This window comes from Pleurodeles waltl, chromosome 10, assembly GCF_031143425.1.
Source record: "Pleurodeles waltl isolate 20211129_DDA chromosome 10, aPleWal1.hap1.20221129, whole genome shotgun sequence".
NCBI classification, from domain to species: domain Eukaryota; kingdom Metazoa; phylum Chordata; class Amphibia; order Caudata; family Salamandridae; genus Pleurodeles; species Pleurodeles waltl.
Window position 1 is genome coordinate 1,081,190,001 of NC_090449.1, and position 18,192 is coordinate 1,081,208,192.

The following is an 18,192-nucleotide window of genomic DNA, read 5'->3' on the forward strand; positions in this document are numbered from 1 at the left end:
AACTCCTCCTTTCATCCAGCCATTGGCTCACAGTTGGATATTGGTGCCAGTACGTGCTGTTCCTTCGCATGTTGAAGGAGGCAGAAGTCTTGATGAACCTCCCAGGCACCCTCGATCCACAGGACTCCTACTCGCACACATCCCACACGTAAACAGAACCAGATCCACATCAGGACAACAAGCGTTCTCTTACATTGATCCTAAAGCATGGAACAACCTCCCACTTCACATCAGGGCCTCCTCCACTCTTCTTGAATTCCACAAAAGATGAAGACCTGTTTTTTCAGTTAACTAACATACCATAGGCAGAACTAGACACACACACTTGCTCAGTGTTGGGATATCTTTGCAGGTGATGGTGCGCTTTAAAAGTATACATAACCGACCAAGGGGAACTTCGTGGGAAGATGGGGGTTCAATGACCTTTGTAATCTGCAGGGTCTTCCTAGGATCAGGGACCCAAGGAAGGTAGCGGTGTATAACGGAGGCACATGAGCCTCCCTACACCATGGGGGCCTTGTCGGCCACAGGGTTTGTGGGGCTCTCTCTCTACGGATCCTGGTCACATGTAGAGTTTTTTTTATTTTTTTTAGGGATGATTGGTGGAGGCACATGAACACATTTCATAGGGGGTTGACAAATACAGAGGTACAGAGACTACTCATCAGCCCTCACTAATGGCTGCAGCTACACATACACGGTTCTCCGGAGGATCCAATGGGGTGGAGGGCCCCTAGTGCTCACACAGCTGAAATCACACACAAGCTTTCGGGGTCACACATTAGGCTGGGGAACTTCAAAGGCCTTCCAGACTCTGCCATCTCCCCGTTAGAGCTGGAAGCTGGACCTGACTCCGTCCAGTGAAGGGAAGATTCTCTACACCCTGCGCAGTCCACCACCTTATCTTCACTGGGGACCAGCAGCACAGCCTCTTCCTCTTGCCAAGGGTGTGCTTCCCACCCCAAGGAGAATTTGGCAAAAGTGGGGCATCACGTTTTGGGTACAGGGCATGGGTGGGGAGTAGCAGTATGTGCATGTGGACAAACTTTGTGTCCTTAGCGGTGCCAGTTCACACTAGCATCAGGAGGTGGGCATAGGGTGTGGCCAAACGCACCCGGACAGACAAAAGGAAAGTGTACAAAGGGTTGTACAAAATGTCCCATCCTTGTTCCTACGGCTACAGAGACTGGAATATTTATCACAGAAGTAGATTTCCTGCCTTTTTCCAGGTTTTGCTGGGCCTGACCACAGTCCATCCCCAGAATGCACTGCTGGCAGGAATAGAGACAAAATAAGAGCAGATGTAAGGGTGAAGAAGTGCAAAGGTCCTGGTTGTCTATTAAGATCAGTTACTACTCATTGTAATGCAACTCACTCAACTGAAGAGAGTTTTCAGGAAATGTATGGGTGTGATGGGTACAATTCAAACCAAAAAAAACTCTGAAGTTCCTCAGATATGGCAATCTACACACTTCGAGTTACAAGGAGGGGACCCAGGTGTATGCAGGTTGACTGGACAACAGAAGGACAACCATAACTCTATGGTTTCCCATGGTGCACTGAACTTCCCTGAACCCTACAGTAGCATGGCTACTGAAGAGCCACTGGCCTCCCTCAGAGGGTAATACATGGCCCTGTCTGGCCTGGGTGAACAGTGAGCCAAGCTAGGTTGGGGGAATTATTCATGGGCTGTGTCACGCAGCCTGTGCCAAGAATCCACAGGAAACTACAATACCTGCGGTAGGTGCCTTAAGTCACGGAGGCCGCTGGAAAGACACAGCAGAGTACCAAGGCTTAGAGTGCGGACCCTACCTTTACTTGTGCAGTGATCACTTGCCCTTGTTGATGGGTCAAGTTTAAGGCTGTAAGAAGGGTACTGATTAAAAAATAATAAATAAATATGTGTCTCTGTAGATAGGCTCCTCCCTTGCCCCTTACGGTACCTCCTCCACCTGTGCATGATGGTACTAGGCTGAACATGGATTCACCCACTGACCTTGCTCAAAAACTTACCTGTGCTCTTCTGTTCCAGAAGATCTAAGTGGCTACTGCTCTGAAGGACACCTTCCACATGAGGGGAGCACACAGCCAGTACAGACCTGTACTACAAAGGGATGGACTCTGAACTGCGGCGGTGATGGTGAGGCGGACTGGAAGGCAAGATCATCCCTGGTGGACGTGTTCACCCCTGCTCCAGCCACTAGGAGGAGCCAGTAAAAAGAGGCCATTAGGGCCTCATTGTGTCATAGCAGTCCTGACCACAACCCCTAGCCGGCAGCCCATATGGAAGATGTCAGAGGACCAGACAGGCCACTTGACTGGAGCTGACGGACACTGCACTCTACAGGGACACATGGTGCTCTGTGATTGGTAGAGCCCTAAAATACAAAGTACAGTAAGTCACCCAGTTTTATTTAGAAATATATAAATTCACCTTGCAACAAAAAATCTAATATTACCATTAAATATATTTGTGTAATCTTACTTAAGTTTTACTAATTGTAAATGATTACGTTTATGGAGCTATTAACAAATGTAGTTGTTTGGGTATTTTGCATTTTGTAGCCCAGCTTCTCTGAGCCCCAGACAGCCCAGTGAGTAGAGACAAAGATAGCAATGAAAACACAGACTCTGTGCTGTGTATTTGGAAACTTTAAAACTGTTCTTTTGCTCTATCCATGACTGTTTGAATTTATCTCTTAGTTTCTATGCAATATGCACATTTAAAACTGCTGTTTTCTTCTACCTGTGGCTGTTTACATTCGTCTTCTTGTTTTTCTGATGCTGTGCTAAGGCCTGAAGAAGGCACCCCCTTACCACAGTTGTACAAGCTATAAATAAAGAAATGGAAAATACACCCCTAATCCTAGCCAGAGTTGGTTTGAGACAGCTTAATCTTCTTAGTGGTTTAAACTGTGTTTGGAAAGTGTGGGTAGCTCTTGATTTTGAAAAAGTGATTTAAGTGTACAAAAAGCAGTATTTTTAGGGACTTTAAACTTGGGCCTTAACTGCAGGATTAAACAGGAACTGCAAAGTGTGGATTGAGCCTGTCTATATTCAAGGAGATTCTGACGTCAGGAGCAACCCCCTGACCACCAGCCTGTGTTTAAGGTCACATGCCCTTATATACCTTTCTTACTGGTTGTTGCATCTGTGCTCTTATTGGCTCCTAGGGTTAGGGTTTCTATTGGACTTTGGTTTTTGGATTTGAAATCTGATTAGCTGATAGTGCTAGTTCTGTGGTTAATAGGAGCAGGTTTCCCATTGGTCCTAGGGTTTAGGTTAGGGTTCTGATGGAGTAGGGTTCCGATTGGCCAAAAGTATCACCTGACCATTGGGCTTATCTATCCTTGTGGCTCAGGGTGCCTCAGCCCGGACATAGAGGACGAGGGCAGTTGCCTGTTTAGCTCAGGCCTATGTCCAGAAGTGCTGCCGTTTTCCCATGAACCTTCCTCTACGCTCATCCACAAACAAAATAACACATTCTCAACAAATGCACTCTACTCACTTACTACAAACCCTATCCACATTTCGATGACTCAACAACCACACAAACCAAAACAATACACCCTTCTACACTAACTGCCAGCAAATGCACACATCACCAACACGACACAAACCCACATTATACCTAACCTTAATCCATCCAGATACACACTGCGTGTTCATAATACAAAACACCAGCTCTACCCTCTACTTGCTCCTAATAGCCCCCATTCTGTCACCACCAAGACTACACTCATCCCTCCATCATATCATCCACCAACACTTTCCACCTCTTTTTACCAAAAACACACAACCAAACAATCCTTACACTTCACTCCACCACATACATTACACCTTTCTGAGATCAAATCTAACAAACTCATAACTCTTGCCCATCATCTCACACACTGCATGCACTCTTTTCTAAAACACATCATCTCTCCCTTTATCATTCAACTTTCACCAACCAACAGTAATTTACATGCATACACGCCATCACAAAATAGAAACACACATGCATCCTTATGACTACCCAAATACATATCCTAAACCATCTCTACTCCCAAATTTTCTATCCTTTCCAACACCTAACACAAATACACCAACACAATAACTCTCATTCACCTGCCTCTCATCCGTAGCACAACTTGGGGCCTGATGTAGTAAACTGTTTGCATGGTGCAAACTGCGAAAATCTCAGTTTGCGCCACGCAAAAAGCCTTCTGCGATGCACATTCACAATTTGCAAGTCGGTACCGACTCGCAAATTGTGAATGCGACTCACAAATAGGAAGGGGTGTTTCCTTCCTATTTGCGACTAGCATCGCAATGCAGAATTGCTTTGTGACCGCGAATGCAGTTGCAAAGCAATTCCCAGTTACCACCAGTGTCACACTAGTGGTAACTAATTCGCAAATTTGTGAATGTTGCCCAAAAGGTTTTTTCAGAGCAGGCAGTGGTCCAATGGGCCACTGCCTACTCTGAAAAAACAATACCAAATGGTTTTGTTATTTTTTTTATTTTGCAACTCGTTTTCCTTTAAGGAAAACGGGCTGCAAAAAAAAAATGCTTTATTTAAAAAGCAGTCACAGACATGGAGGTCTGCTGACTTCGGCAGGCCACCATCCCTATGAGTTCAGGGACTCGCCAGGGGGTCGCAAAATGCGACCCACCTCATTAATATTTATGAGGTGGGTCTTTGCGACCCCATAGCGAGTCGCAGACGGTGTCTGAGACACCGTTCTGCATCCGCATTTGCGATTCGGAAATTGCGAGTTGCACAGACTCGCAATTTCTGAATCGCAAATGCGGAAGTTGCTACATCTGGCCCTTAGAGTCTTAAAACATGACCTCATACGCCACCAGCACCCCAGTCCATACACCTTCCACCTTAAGATGCAAACAAAATAAACAACATGCCACTCTTCACAACTTTGTATCTCCAGGTCTATTATGCAACAAGACTACTCTACAAAAACAACACAGTTCACCAACTCACTCTCATCCACCATCTATACACTCAGACCCAACTGCCTTCTGTGCCTGCTAGATGAGGAATACAATATAGAAAATCAACACTGTTGCTATCCTCACACCGTTAATACCAGCACTGACACACCTGCTACAAGTTCTAATAATACTGTTCACTCTTTTAGGAAACAAAGTCACCACCACCACCACCACCAAAACACAATATTTAATCTGCCCACTAATAAATGTTCGATCACACTCTAAAAACAAGCACCACGTCTATGGCCTACTCACTGACAAACAACCCGACTTATTCTTTAGAACTGAATCATGGTTGGGAGATGACATGGCCCCAGTGTTGCATGAAGCCGTTCGTCCAGGCTACCAAACTATCACACAAAATTGTATAGGCAAAAGAGGAGGCGGACTAGTTGGTATATACAAGCAAACAACACAACTTTACAAAACAGACATTTACATACAAGGTAGTGAGGCCCTCATCACCAGATGCAACTCTACACTAAACTTTCTCCTGTAACTTCCATCTCCTTTACTGACCTCCACCTAGCAATGCAACATTCCAAAACACATTTCTAGCCACAGTTTCAAACCTTGAAACACTACACTCTAACCTATACGTTCTTGGTGACAAACCCAGTTTGGCCCACCACAAACTATCAACACTGGCCTAGCCACACTGAGCCTACATCAGATCGTCCACACACATCGTTGGATACATCCTAGATGTCATTTATGCAAATTCAGATTTAGTTACCTTTCAAAGAATTGCTCCGATCACATAGGACCACCAATTGGTAGGTTTGCAAGACACAAACACAAATCAACACACCTAAGGCCACCTTGCATGCATTCACATATCGACCATGAAGCAAACTCAATATTGAATAGTTAGAAACACAACTAACATCCAACACAGATCTAGAAACAGTAAATTCCGTAAAAAAAATTTGATTGGCTCCAGGAAACGTTTGACATTCTAATACCACTAGGAACAACAAAACAGCTGCCTTTCTGACCTTTAGCCACCAATTCATAAAGAACAATCTTTTATCTGCCTCTGGTGCCACACTAGTAGGAAGAATAATCAATAATTCTTAAACAATGGGAATATTTCCTGAAGACCTAAAAAAGGAATACATACTCCCATTATTAAAGACAACAACCCTGGACCCTCATGAGCCCCCCACAATTTCAGACCAATAAAGAATGGTCATTTCCTGGAAGAAAGTGTTAGAGCAGCATTTTGCCCAGGTGTTACTATTCATTGAAGATAATTCCATACTTTCAGTCTACCAAGCTGGATTCCACCCAGGATGACCTTAAAGACACATTAAGCCAGAACAGGTTGCTGCACTACTTCTCGTGTACCTTGCAACTGCCTTTAACACAGTTGACCATGACACCCTAACACAAAGACTCTATGAAGCTGGCGTAGAAGGGAGTACTCTAAACTGGTTCACATCCTACCTTAAAAACAGAACAAATATTATCCATACTCCACTTTTGTCATCCAAACCTTACTTCATCTCATCTTATTCATCTCACACATGCTTTTCATCATGTACATGAAATCATTACCAACAATGGTCAATGAATTTGCGCTCACACGCTACAACTATGCAGATGACACACAAATATGTCTGAAACTGGAAAGCCCCAAAGACTTTGGAAGCTCAGAAATCTTCAGTTGCCTCAAAGCCATTGATGACTGGATGACATGGAGCGATCTCAAACTGAATGCTTCAAAAACTGAAATGCTGACATGTGGCGACTGGAAAAATGATGACGCACTTCTGCATGTGGCCCGATGATCTGCGACCACCTTCTAAATTGCCTAAGGAAGTAATAAACCTTAGAATCACCACGTACCCAACGCTATCAATGAATGACCAAGTGGACAATGAGCAGCAAGGTCCAGCTTCATTACCATGAAAACTCTGCGACGCATGCTCTCCACTCTGGATCGCCACACAAGGTCCAGGCTCTCTCTCTCTGGCGCTGCCTAAACATGATTACACCAATAGCATCTACCACAGATCATCTTTATCAACCATGAAAAGACAACAGTGGATTTAGAAATCTGTTGCCGGACTAGTCCTACATGTAAAGCGACTAGCCCACATCTTCCCTGCCTTGAGGGCCCTACATTGCTTACCGGTTACCAGAAGATCAATCCTCAAGCTGCTTTGCTTTGCAGTACATGGAACAGGACCTCCTTTCATCAGGAATAAAATCACCAAATACATTCAACAAAGGAACCTCCCTAGGTTTAGGTTTGCACGCCGCCTCAAAACCCCACCATACATGAAAAAGGCAATAGGCGGTACATTGTTCTCCGTTCAAGCAGCCAAACTATGGAATTCATTACCCCCAAACATAAGATCTACGGATAACTATCTTCTCTTCAGAAGACTACTCAAGTAGGGTCTATTCTACATAACCACCATACTCAAATAGTTATGTACAGCATATCCTTGTGTAAAAAAACATACGTAATTTGATTAAATGTTTGTAATTAGATGTGTATTTCTTTATATATGTTCTATGGTTTTTAAAATATATAAATATTCTTTAGGTCTGCTTAAAAAATGTATATGCTACTTATGGTTTTATATATATATATGTGTGTGTGTGTGTATATATATATATATATATATATATATATATAATTTGATCCTTAACATGTACACAGGCCTCTGGTGTGGATAACACGGTACATATAAGGCACCTATTTGATATCAAAGAATAGTGGAATACAAAGGAAACCTGTATTAATTCAACGTTCAACAGCTTTACCTACAGGCCACTAGAGAGTGCAGCGTTCCCATAAGTCTGATTACTAGCTCGCTCTTTCTGTAGGAAAACATAACGCTTCTCCAACAAGTAGCTCGTGAGCTACTGTTAGCTCTCCACCTATGTGTTAGGAGCTTGAACTTATTTTCATTGAGCGTAAGTAGCTCTTATTACTGAAAAGATTGGAGACTCCATGACACTATTACTGAAAAGTTTGGAGACAGCCGTACTAAAATGATGTAACACTTTTCAGAGAAGCTCACCAAAAGACTGATGTAAAAACATCAGTGTGAACTGACATTCTCAAAACGCCAGATGCTTTATCTACATCAGTGCATTAGGCTTTTCAGTTTTCCTTGTTAGTACAAAACCACAATGTTGTCAATCAGATACCGGCAGACCTGCAGACCTCCAACATGTGAGAGGAGGGAACCAGGAGGGGCGGTACTTTGTGTCAATTGCCTCCACAGCCTTGATGGCCCTTCTGAGGGGGCGTGGCCGAGTGTGGGCGGGGCTTTGTGTAGTTCGCTGCCAGTGAGCAACTTTAACAAAAAAATAAAACTGAGCCTTCAAAGGCTGCCTCTGATGTCCTGTGGAGTTAGCAAAGCCTCAACAGATATCAGCTGTGCTCAGCATGCATACAATGTGAGTTGGAAACGCTCTCCGCAGACAGGGCTGACTGGGAACCCAAAGCAGCCCTGGCACACACACCCGCCCTATATGGTGCATAGTGAGTGAGCCTGACCACTTCAAAGAGGGTTTGGGGGATTATCCCCCTAGAACAGTTGGGTAAACATGGCAAATACTGCAACGCATCGTTCATTATATAATCAATTGTATTAGGTTTTGATGGATAGTAAATGATGACCTTACAGTGCATCAAGATTCAGCAATCTATATTGGGGCTCTTCAGTGGTTCCCTCACACCACCATCCAACAATGCCCCTCATCTTTCCAAAAAACTGTTCTGTGACTTGCATGGTACAAGTCCTTTGCAGCACGTATATTAGCCCTCTGCTCTACTGCGATGAGTCAAAGCTATCACAGGACAAAACTCTGATCTCCCTCCAACAAATACAGTAATCATCAGAGTTACCTGGGCACTTTTATTGTTGCGTAAATCTGTTGGTATACAAGGTACTCTGCAGTGCTTTTAAAATTGCTGCACTACAACTTACAACTAAACCAGCGCCCAGTAACAAAACTGCCCCCCTCAGTTTCCAGGTGAAATGTCTATGCCTGGCCAGTCCCGTCTTGTCTGCAACAGAAACTGATGGAGCGATAGAAGCCCAGTGTAGTGCATTTCCATACTGGTAAAGGGTGTTCTGGTATCAAGCTCTTACTGGTGCGAGGGCAGGATTTATACATCTGAGGTATGTACAGTGTTAGTGCAACCGTACAGAGGCAATGCAACAGTGAAGTCTGTATCACACTAGTAGAGCAGTAGTGCAACAGTGAGAAGTCTATATCACACCTGTACATTGGCAGTGCAAGAGTGAGACGTCTATATCACACCATTACAGCGGCAGTGTGAGAGTGAGAAGTCTATATCACACCAGTACAGCAGCAGTGCAACAGTGAGCAGTCTATATCACACCAGTACAGCGGCAGTGCAAGAGTGAGAAGTCTATATCATACCAGTACAGCAGCAGTGCGAGAGTGAGAAGTCTATATCACACCAGTAAAGCAGCAGTGCGAGAGTGAGAAGTCTATATCACACCAGTACAGCGGCAGTGCGAGAGTGAGAAGTCTATATCACATCAGTACAGCGGCAGTGCAAGAGTGAGAAGTCTATATCATACCAGTACAGCTGCAGTGCAAGAGTGAGAAGTCTATATCACACCAGTACAGCGGCAGTGCGAGAGTGAGAAGTCTATATCACACCAGTACAGCGGCAGTGCGAGAGTGAGAAGTCTATATCACACCAGTACAGCGGCAGTGCGAGAGTGAGAAGTCTATATCACACCAGTACAGCGGCAGTGCAAGAGAGAGAAGTCTATATCACACCAGTACAGCGGCAGTGCGAGAGTGAGAAGTCTATATCACATCAGTACAGCGGCAGTGCAAGAGTGAGAAGTCTATATCACACCAGTACAGCAGCAGTGCGAGAGTGAGAAGTCTATATCACACCAGTACAGCGGCAGTGCGAGAGTGAGAAGTCTATATCACACCAGTACAGCAGCAGTGCGAGAGTGAGAAGTCTATATCACACCAGTACAGCAGCAGTGCGAGAGTGAGAAGTCTATATCACACCAGTACAGCGGCAGTGCAAGAGTGAGAAGTCTATATCATACCAGTACAGCTGCAGTGCAAGAGTGAGAAGTCTATATCACACCAGTACAGCAGCAGTGCGAGAGTGAGCAGTCTATATCACACCAGTACAGCGGCAGTGCAAGAGTGAGAAGTCTATATCATACCAGTACAGCGGCAGTGCAAGAGTGAGAAGTCTATATCACACCAGTACAGCGGCAGTGCAAGAGTGAGAAGTCTATATCACACCAGTACAGCTGCAGTGCAAGAGTGAGCAGTCTATATCACACCAGTACAGCAGCAGTGCGAGAGTGAGAAGTCTATATCACACCAGTACAGCTGCAGTGCAAGAGTGAGAAGTCTATATCACACCAGTACAGCGGCAGTGCAAGAGTGAGAAGTCTATATCACACCAGTACAGCAGCAGTGCGAGAGTGAGAAGTCTATATCACACCAGTACAGCGGCAGTGCAAGAGTGAGAAGTCTATATCACACCAGTACAGCAGCAGTGCAAGAGTGAGAAGTCTATATCACACCAGTACAGCGGCAGTGCGAGAGTGAGAAGTCTATATCACACCAGTACAGCAGCAGTGCGAGAGTGAGAAGTCTATATCACACCAGTACAGCAGCAGTGCAAGAGTGAGAAGTCTATATCATACCAGTACAGCGGCAGTGCAAGAGTGAGAAGTCTATCTCACACCAGTACAGCGGCAGTGCAAGAGTGAGAAGTCTATATCACACCAGTACAGCAGCAGTGCAAGAGTGAGAAGTCTATATCACACCAGTTCAGCAGCAGTGCGAGAGTGAGAAGTCTATATCACACCAGTACAGCTGCAGTGCAAGAGTGAGAAGTCTATATCACACCAGTACAGCAGCAGTGCGAGAGTGAGAAGTCTGTATCACACCAGTACAGCTGCAGTGCAAGAGTGAGAAGTCTATATCACACCAGTACAGCAGCAGTGCGAGAGTGAGAAGTCTGTATCACACCAGTACAGCGGCAGTGCAAGAGTGAGAAGTCTATATCACACCAGTACAGCGGCAGTGCAAGAGTGAGAAGTCTATATCACACCAGTACAGCGGCAGTGCAAGAGTGAGAAGTCTGTATCACACCAGTACAGCGGCAGTGCGAGAGTGAGAAGTCTATATCACACCAGTACAGCGGCAGTGCAAGAGTGAGAAGTCTATATCACACCAGTACAGCAGCAGTGCGAGAGTGAGAAGTCTGTATCACACCAGAACAGCGGCAGTGCAAGAGTGAGAAGTCTATATCACACCAGTACAGCGGCAGTGGAAGAGTGAGAAGTCTATATCACACCAGTACAGCGGCAGTGCAAGAGTGAGAAGTCTATATCATACCAGTACAGCGGCAGTGCAAGAGTGAGAAGTCTATATCACACCAGTACAGCGGCAGTGCAAGAGTGAGAAGTCTATATCACACCAGTACAGCAGCAGTGCAAGAGTGAGAAGTCTATATCACACCAGTACAGCAGCAGTGCGAGAGTGAGCAGTCTATATCACACCAGTACAGCGGCAGTGCAAGAGTGAGAAGTCTATATCATACCAGTACAGCGGCAGTGCAAGAGTGAGCAGTCTATATCACACCAGTACAGCAGCAGTGCGAGAGTGAGAAGTCTATATCACACCAGTTCAGCAGCAGTGCGAGAGTGAGAAGTCTATATCACACCAGTACAGCGGCAGTGCGAGAGTGAGAAGTCTGTATCACACCAGTACAGCGGCAGTGCAAGAGTGAGAAGTCTATATCACACCAGTACAGCGGCAGTGCAAGAGTGAGAAGTCTATATCACACCAGTACAGCAGCAGTGCAAGAGTGAGAAGTCTATATCACACCAGTACAGCGGCAGTGCGAGAGTGAGAAGTCTATATCACACCAGTACAGCGGCAGTGCGAGAGTGAGAAGTCTATATCACACCAGTACAGCAGCAGCGCGAGAGTGAGAAGTCTATATCACACCAGTACAGCGGCAGCGCGAGAGTGAGAAGTCTATATCACACCAGTACAGCGGCAGTGCGAGAGTGAGAAGTCTATATCACACCAGTACAGCAGCAGCGCGAGAGTGAGAAGTCTATATCACACCAGTACAGCGGCAGTGCAAGAGTGAGAAGTCTTTAGCACACCACTATTGTGGCAGTGCAAGAGTGAGACGTCTATATCACACCATTACAGCGGCAGTGTGAGAGTGAGAAGTCTATATCACACCAGTACAGCGGCAGTGCAAGAGTGAGAAGTCTATATCACACCAGTACAGTGGTAATGAAGAAGTGAGAAGTCTATATCACAGCAGTAGCTCAACAGTGAGAAGTCTATAGAACACCACTATTGTGGTAGTGACACAGTGAGAAGTCTATAGTACACCACTATTGTGGTAGTGCAACAGTGAGAAGTCTATCCCACCAGTACAGTGGTAATGAAGCAATGAGAAGTCTATAGCACAGCAGTACAGCAGTAGCTCAACGGTGAGAAGTCTATAGCACACCACTATTGTGGTAGTGCAACAATGAGAAGTCTATAGCATACCACTATTGTGGCAGTGCAACAGTGAAAAGTGTATATCACAGCAGTACAGCGATGGTGAAGAAGTGGGAGAGTATGTCACCAGTAGGGTGTGTTTATTGTAATGGAGAAAGTCAGCCATGAGTAGGCCGGTTTAGTGGCTGGTGCTATACTTGGTCTATGAAGACTTGTAGTGAGAGCACTTCTGTAGGTGTGAAGAACCTTCTGGCCCCTGGTGTACTCCCTGAGGCAGTGTGCTTGATGGGCTGTTTTTAAAGGAGGTGTTTTGACAAGTAGTGTTGCAGCACTTCTACTTGACTGTGCTACAAGACAGTTACACTTTTTGTGAGAGGTGTGTGTGTTAGTGCGTCAGAGCCTTGATAAGTAAACTTACAAGGAGACGCGTTTAGGTCGATAAACCTTTCGACCACGTTCGGGGACTTCCCAGTATGAGATGTCTTCTTTGCATCACAAAACAATGGATCAATAACCCAGTCAATTTTTACAATAACTAATCAACAAACTAATCAATAACATTTAATAAGAATCAATAAGTTGAACACACCATGGCCTTTCAGTCATGAATAACCACACCCAATCTAGTTAAGGATTTGGATGTTTATTTCCCTATTAGTTACAATCTAATGTCATCTCAGTTAATCTCATTAGCAATATCTTCATTAGAAACTCTTCTACTTAGAAGTTAGAACGCAATTAATCAATACATAGGGAATATTCATTCAGTATTTAGGCACATCATTCATATGAAGCAACCTTGCAACGTCTCGTTAATACATCATTCAACAAAGCAAGATTCCAGACTCCAGTCATTTGTCTACTTGCGTCAGATAATTGTGAACATCTTAACTAACCTCAAATCTGCATTAGCATGTTGGGCTTCATGCAAAACATTTTAGCAAACACGAATTTGGAAAACATCTAAACTATGGCCTCTATCAAAGAGCAGTTGGTACCCAGAAAGGAAAGGCAAACAGACGATTACAATTTTCCATCGGATAGTTACCAATCCAACAGATCAGCAGCGCCAGCCTTCGTCCTCAGGACCTCAGACGATTCACCATCAGCAGAGATAGGGCGTGGCAAAGTCTTGTTATAGTATAGCTAAGGAATAGGACCTTCCCTCATATGGAGGAGAAGCAAGCATCGGGCAAGAACGAGTAGAGGATGGTTTAAGGGGACAGGACAAAGCAAGAGACAGTGCAAAGCCTCTGTGAGTGAGTGAAGTCTCCCCGTCTCTTTGGGTCACGCCATTAAACCAAAACTGTCTAATTAGCCTTTAATTCCTCATTGGACATTAATTGGTGCATCGTTATCTCTGTCCAATAATTCTTCAAGCATCTAGCCAGAATTTTCCACAAACCACATTTCTCATGTCTCAGATTGGTCCATGTTATTGACGTCTTCAACGGTTGGAATGTCAGGTAGGAAAAGTTCCACTTTGCGCTCCAGTCAGTGACTCCATTGTTTTCTCCTACTCTAGTAACCTTGCACCTGTTACGAATTACACGGTTGCATTCAGCAAGAACGTCGCCTTCAGCAAGTCGGTTCTCATGAGAAAGAATTTACTACGGCTACACACATAGCTTCTGGAAAAGTACAGCTTCGTGTCCTTCAGAAGAACAGCACCTTACACGTTAGAAAGTGCAGTTTAATATGAGGCCAGGCAGCTAGGCCCAGACCCTCGCTAAGCAAAAGCCATCTAATTTTAATAAGGCATACTCTTAATACATAACTCTAGTTATGATATGCTAATACAAATCTAAAGCATTATTTCAAAAAGTTTCTGAATTAACAAGCTTTTCATTCGTCTTCGTATACATTGGTTACCACTCCCCGTGGGCACATTTCAAACGCTTGCATTATGTTCTATGCTAACACATTTTCTATACAGCTCCATCACACAATATATTGCAAGCTTTTCATGTTAATATTGCTTTTAAAATACACTCTCCAACACGTGCTGGATGGATTTTGGTGTACAGTTTTGTGTGAGAAAGACCATATTTTACAAGTGTAGCAATACGCGAGCTTAGAACAGGACAAGTTCTTTAGATTACTCTTATGGGTTATTAAGCTGGCTGCAGAGACAGTAACTTTGAGAGGGTTTAGGTAGAATTTGAGGAGTGCAGTTACTAGAGTCTGAATGATTTTTTTGAGCAATACTGGACCTCTCATTAGGTTCTCACATATTTAGATTACACATGTGTAACAGCAGAGCATAGGGAGAAAACATGATTTTCAGAGTGTCATACAAGATGTGGTCAAGTGCCAAAACCAGGATGAGAGACAAATGACACCGTCCAGTATCCCTACAATCAAACGTCCCGGGTGGAAGCAGATGTGTAACAGCCACATCAGATGTCATTTTTATCTATGAAGTAGGTCAAAGACAAAGGATAGTTTTTTTTGAAGTTCCTGGAAAAAAGCATAGCAACTGCTTATTCAATGCCACCCAATTGGGAGAAGACAGGTCTGTCACCCAGTGTTAGGAACCTCTGTGTGTGGGTGTAACTGTATAGACATTGAAAATATAGGTTGTTGTATACCACCATACGGCCCAGGATGGATACCTGTGTCCAAAGGACAGGTAACCCAAACCAGCTGTCAGTATTCTGTCATTTCATACTTTCGCAGATGTGCTGTGCCCACTTCATCACCTGCGGGGACCTCAAATCATAGAAAACCCATGTCTTTTATCCCTACACTCAAGCGACCCTGAAATTCAACATTTGGGGGCCCCTTTATCACCATTACATGTTTCTGTGTGAAAGATCCAGCCTCAAATTGTTACTATTTTTACAGCGCCATAAAAAATCTGTTGGAAGCTGCAGGGTGTAATGGAGATGCACTGCATTGAAAGACACACCAGAGCAGCACATGGGAGCTGTAGACAAAAATGTGTACTCCCAGATCTTCAGCGATCCCTGGGAAACACCATGTGAATCTGTGATTACATATGTACAGTGGGAAATCATGCTCACATATCATGAATATACGCACACCTTCCACTCGGGTCGAGTGAGGGTGCCCAGTCAGTGGACATTACACAAATTTACCAGGAACAACCAGAAGGCAGTCTCCCCGAAATGAGGTGCATGTAAAGAAAAGGCTTTTACCTATGAATTTCAGTCAGCTTCCAACAAATCGCTGGTGATATCTGTGCTTGAAAAGGGGGGCAGGAATCAGACTTTAAAAGCATTTGCAATTTGGGTGGACCCAAATAATCAAGTAGCATCTAGTACCCAGCTGGCGCACAATAAGAACATGTCGGACTTCAGTCAGGAACCTGCTATAGGTCAGATGTGCAGGAAAACATACAGGTCTGTCAGAATGTTAAAATGAGCACCTCATCACATGGGTTAATGGACTAGAAAGTTTGTGTGTACTGCAACACCAAGCCTAACCTCTAGGTGCTGTTCAAACCTAGGCCTCGTTATGGTCTTACAATTAACAAATTATGGCTCGGTGGGTTGATGGGTCGTTTTAGGTACTGTATGCACAGCGAATGCTTGTGCTCTGTTTGTGTGAAGCTTTTTGTGCTTAGAAATAAAATTCTTAAAAGGGCTTAGAACCCACGCAATACTTACCTGAACTTATCATTTGTCCATTCCATTGTCTCTCGAATTTACTTACTTTTCATTGGTCAGCATGTCTTCTGTATTCACTTCCTGCTCTTCTAGCTCTGCTTTTGCCATCGGGTGGAGCTTGTCCCAAGTACTCCTTCCATCATTGACATTGGCTGCTGGCCAGTGTCCTTCCACTAGCAACTCATTCACCAGGTACATTTGTTTTTAACAATTGTGAACAGCCACTCCATACGAGTGTACTTTTGTCGTCTTTTCAGTGTTGACCGCGTCATAGACCTTTCTTTATTTTTTTTATTTTTTTTTTACTTTAAGCCACAGCAGCTCACACTGCTGTGTGTCATGATTTTACAAATGAATATCCCTGTGTAGTGTAAGTGGTACCAATGTAAAGCACTCCAATACCTTCTGGTTGAGTTTGCACTATATAAAAGTGCCCCAAAAGGTAATTAAATAAAGAAAACATGCTACAGTGCTGCTATGTAACATGTTTTTTATTTAATTACTGGAGACAAGTTCATCACTTATGTGGATGCTACAAAGAAGTTCAGACTAGAAGGAGGACCGTTCCTGCAGTGTGCTGAACTGGCTGAAAGAGCAAGGCAAATGTGGCCATGCTTCCTGGACATGCCGCAGACCCGCAATACCTTGGACATGCTGTTGGGGGCACTCAGGTGTGCCATTTAATATCCCAATTCTATAGGGCCCTCAAAGTAGCTAGACAAAAAACTCATCCAACTGCTAGATGAAGGTGGGTGGAGGAGCTGCCTGAGCCATTAACAGAGATGTAATGGGGGAAAACACCAGATTTAAACTGATAAACTTTAATTTTCTGCACTGCACCTATCTCACCACAGACAAGCAACACAAGTTATATCAGAGTCTGTCACTGGCCTGTGTTTGGTGCAGCGCCATTAGAGTCTGTTTTCCACTCATGATCTCGAAGTCCATACAAACGTACTGGTGGGAGGTGGCAATGACCTTAAAGAGGGTGAGTAACATTGCCATTGAAAATACACCCAACCACTATGTGCTGGGACTCATACCACACCTAAAGAAAGGATATAGATTTACTTCCCTGGGACTGGAGCTGGATAAATGCTGACTAGTGATGCACTGGCTATCTCCAAGGGCTGCCAAATATGTATCTGGTCAGAACAATGTGAAGGAATGGACACTATTGAGGGTAAGATGAATGAAGGAAGTGAGCGCTGAGGAGGTGAAGTAAGACTTATAAATGTGTGTGTCTGTGGGGGTGGAGGGGTGGGTTGGTGATGTTCTGGCCCAGCTTATGGAACCTGAGGAAGAGATGGATGCTGGACAGGTGGAGCCACTGGAGTGGCCGAACCACAAGCAATGATGGATATGGTGGGAAGTGGGTATGTTTTACTGGAAGAGAGGAGAGCACCAGAACAGCTGCTACACCTCAATGTGAGAACTGAGAAAGAGATGATCCAAACTGCAGAATACTGATTCTCTGATGTGACGTGTACTATTGTGCTGGATGGAAGGGCGGGGGAGGGGGTAATGTCGAAGTTACTTTATGTAATGTTTACAGTTGTGAATGATTACGGCTGCCTGCCTTGGTCATACAAACTTAATAAAATATATTAAAAACATTGCTGCAGTGCACAGGTATGTTTGCTGATAAGGCGATGTCTTAGTGACCTTAAAACCACCCAGAGTGCTTATGATGCCACTGGGGTCAGAAGGTAGATGATTCTTCTCTGATCCACATCATACAGGATGTCATTTGTTGCCTCTAATGTCATAAAGCCAAACAAAGCTAGTGTAAAGTAATCACCTTTGATGTACTGGTCATGCTAATAAAACGTAAACATTCCTAACTATTTTTGGTCGTAAAATGTTGAGAAGTATTTCCTAATGAAACTATGCAGGTGCTGTTTGCCACGTCAAAAATTAATTTCAAGTGGTGGTGTGCGCTTGTAGGTCTCATACTATGTAGCTGGGTGGGAACATTTAGGAATGAAATGATAGAAGTACATGCTGATGATTTCAGGGATTATCTCTGAAGATTACAGTCTTCCATATTTTT

General features: G+C 44.2%; 1 protein-coding gene across 2 annotated transcripts in view; it reads left to right on the forward strand.

The window, feature by feature from the left end:
• The window catches only part of LOC138262279 (uncharacterized), a 306,864-nt gene that overhangs the window by 277,942 nt on the left and 10,730 nt on the right, over window positions 1–18,192 (forward strand). The window contains exon 13 of one of the 2 annotated variants that reach the window (XM_069212168.1): window positions 2,033–2,395. The gene's annotated coding sequence lies outside the window, so the exon portion shown is untranslated. The remainder of the gene's footprint in view (window positions 1–2,032; window positions 2,396–18,192) is intronic. The other variant, XM_069212169.1, reaches the window with a different exon arrangement.